The sequence below is a fragment of the Macrosteles quadrilineatus genome, unplaced genomic scaffold, assembly GCF_028750875.1.
Source record: "Macrosteles quadrilineatus isolate MER2022 unplaced genomic scaffold, UCM_ALF_1.0 Scaffold_1__1_contigs__length_201487025, whole genome shotgun sequence".
Classification (NCBI taxonomy): domain Eukaryota; kingdom Metazoa; phylum Arthropoda; class Insecta; order Hemiptera; family Cicadellidae; genus Macrosteles; species Macrosteles quadrilineatus.
In genome coordinates, this window is record NW_026542594.1 from 54,516,746 (window position 1) to 54,520,679 (window position 3,934).

Consider the following 3,934-nt stretch of genomic DNA (forward strand, 5'->3'; position numbering starts at 1 on the left):
CCAGCTTATTCAAATGGGGTTTCATTGCGTAATACTGTTCTGCAATGAGTTTTACCGGACACCAATCAGCTGATTATCCTGTATTTTCGTGGCAATTAGTGGTTATAAACAAAAACATAACCTCTCTCAGAGGTTATGACTAGTGATTATTAGTCCATTAGTTGGTGGAAATATATAAGGACTAGCTGTACCCGCGGGCTTTGCCCCGTTTTACTTCATAAGTGAGCTCGTTCGCATGGCTCAATCACGTCCTGGTTGAAGTTCGTTCGCTACGCTCACTCACCTTTAGGTTGGAGCTCGTTCGCTGCGCTCACTTGCCTTCAGGTTAGCTCGTTCCCTACGCTAACTCACCTCCAGGTTGAAGTTTGTTCGCTACGCTCACTCACCTTTTGGTTGCAAATTAGCTGTTGTCATAAATTAAAAAAAATAATAGTGCTGCACCCTGTTGGTAATCCTTGTTTAACCTGAACCAACTTGTTTAATTGAAACAGCTGTTAAGATTCATTAATTCCATTTAAACATGAGTACTCATAAGGTTAACATGGGAAACTCCAGAGCCACTGGGGCGGAGCCCGAGAGTCCGATCAGAATAAAAACAACTTAGTTTTCCTATTTAATGCCTAAAGAATCAGTGTACCAAATTTCAGCCTCCTAGGTAAATGGGAAGTGGGAGAATTAGTGATGAGTGAGTGAGTGAGTGAGTCAGTCAGTGAGGGCTTTGCCTTTTATATATATAGATTTGTACGGATTAAGTAGTATGGCGTAAACTATCGTACGTAACTCGTCCAAAATGTGTGTACCGGACTCGTATGGTAATCCCGTACTCGACTTCGTCTCGCACGGGAACGACCACACTCGTCCGGTAAACACTTACTTTCAGGACTAGTAACGTAATATACTATTACAAACAGAAAATAACATTGCAAATACTTCTTTTGGACAGTTCAGTAACTCCTAATAAATGTGTGTTGTTTAAAATACAGTTTAAAAATTAACAGCTGTTTCATTAAAAAGTATTATCCACATTACCAAAATGTAAACAAATCTGTGGAGGGATCTTTAAAGGCTTCTGGGGCAGAGCCCTAAGGGAATTTACTTAGTTTTTCTTTTGATAACTCATCTACAGACCAAGCCCTTTATTTGGACACCTCTACCAAGTTTCTACACCCAGCCGTTCTCTCGAATTAGTGGACACAAAGTTTCCAATTAAATATTTAGATTCCTCCATGTTAATCTTATGGGAGAAAACCAAACTTTGATGAATAATCCTGCCCAAACTAATAAGGATTTCAAAAATTTAAAAACACTTTGCAAAACTACAGATCAGGCCAATTTTTTTTACACTTTAATCATTAAAATCGGTCCAAAAATGAGAGAGGAGTTCTGTTTACAAAAATCGGCTTAGCGTATTATATATATAGATGATGATGATGATGATGTTTTGTTCTGCATCATCTGATGTTTTGCAATATAACGATCAATTCCGAAATCTTTGGAAAATTTGAATACTACAATAACTCTTAAAATGATTTCTTATCGAATTATCTTATATCTATTGTACGTGTTGGTACAATAGATATAATTGTACTGAGATATAATTACCAGGATTACTATATATTTAGCTAAGTAAATTCCCTCATCTCATCACATCAGTAAGCCTCTCTATGAGTGATTTTGATCTTTTTAAACCATGGATCTTTCATATAACGTAACACACTAAAGAAATTTACACAGTTAGTTCTTGAGGGTGTAAAACTCTCTAGCCTCTACTCCTCTGTAGGGGCTTGCCTTTACTGGGCACATGCGGCAACTGAAACACCGTGGCTGGGCACATCCTTTATCTTTTCCAGGGAGGGTCTGCCTCCCTCGGTTCCAGGAATAACTCACGTAGCCAGTGAACTAAAGGTAACTAATGAACGTAAGACTAATAAAATAAATAAATGCATTTCTCCTATGTGCAGGTTTTATATCGCATCTTTACTTTTTATTTCTATGAGGGGTCAGCGAACGTTTTGTATTGTTCATGAGTTTGTAAAGAAAATGATTTAATAATTTAAATTTTTAATTTCCATATGTTTATAAGGGCATTTAACAACTGCGCAATTAATAAGTACTGTAAACCATATTACTGTAAAAGGCCGGTCTTTATAAATTATATAGTTCTAAAAGAAATTTCTATTTGACCTCTTTGTCACAAAAACATACTTCTTTGTATAATGATTGTTATGTAAATGCAGTTGTCATCGTAATTTACAATTTTTTTTTACTTTATTTAATTTACAATCTGTTCAAGTTGAACAATAAGTAAATGATATAAATAGTAATACAAAAATAACTTGAAGAACATGAGCTAGTGATTGACCACCGTCAACACTAGCTAACAAAGAGAATTTTGATAACACTTATCCGAATCTGAATTGTAGGTCCAATATCGTATGTCGCTTCGTCTATGTGTTATTTTTTCAATAAATGTAAATATATTGTTTGGTAAACAAAGCATGTAATTGAATCTGTAAGTTAAGACAAGTATGCGAAAACTACAGTTTTCCATTAGCTCAAGCCTAAATTATATTGTATGTAATGTAGCTTGTTATATTTCGTTATTTTGTCACGTAAAAACATTTAAATTCTGTATGATGTATAAATATAAAAAAATTTAACAACAAATCCATTTGAAAGTAAAGTTTAGACATTGGTACGGTCGACATTGGTACATTATCATTGGCGAAAATGCACATGCACATTAACATCAATGCGGCTATGTGTATAAGTTAAGACACGTTTGTAGAAAACACTAAAAAGGCAATCTTCTAAACAATTTTAAAATATTTACAACTTTAATTATATAGAAATGTTCATAACACAGTAAGTAATTCCATTAGTTGCATAAGCTTTTACGTGAGTCTTTTTAATTAATTGAAAATTAAGTCTGTAATAACTCTTAAAATAGCTCCTGTAATATCGGTACTTGATAATTGCTTGATTTCTAGCAACGAGTACACAAGTTAAAAATTCAACAATGCATTAACATAACAAGCTCTCTTTCACGCTGCAAGACTAGTAAACGGCAGAAGTAAGGCAGAACGGCAGAACTGCGGTATTGGTTTACCATACACGCCTGCAACGATGCGCTGCAAACCGCGCGACGAGTAGCTAAATGAACCGTAGAGTAAGTGAGCCTTCTAATATTTGTAGAGGGTTCACTTACTCTACAGATCATTGTGCCAATGAACTGTAGAGTAAGTGAGCCGTCTTCTATTTGTGTAATAGTTATCATGAAATAGGCTCGTATAGTATACGAGCCTACTCCTGTAATTTATTTAAATTCAGTATTTTGGCTCGTATACTATACGAGCTTATTCCTGAATTATTCAAGAATTCATACGCTTGGCTCATAGGCACAATGATCTGTAGAGTAAGTGAACCCTCTTCATTAATTTGATATTTTTGATCGGCTCGTATAGTATACGAGCCTGTAGTGCAAGTGAACCTTCAATATTATTTACGAAGCTCGTATAGACTATGATTTGTAGAGTAAGTGAGCCATGTGTTTTAAGAATTACATATTTGGAGGCTCATTGTGTCAATGATTCGTAGAGTAAGTGAACCCTAACCGTTGCAAGTGTATAAGGAGCTAATGGTATTTGTGTATTTACGAAAGATTGGTTACTGGACTATGACAATATTGAATCCGCTTAAAAATGCACAGATATAGATTCATATTGTTTCGGTTTTCAATCTTGTATGTTTTATTTTCAATGTTTGAATAAATTGATGTTCATAAATTTAAATTTAAATCAATAAAGTACGAATTAATGAGCTGATGTCATCTGTCTGCCATTTTATCTTATGGGACGTCGGTCACTAAACAACACCACTTGTGACGTTGCCAATTCTACCAGGCCATAGCCTGTAGCAGCGGGTCGCTGTCAAT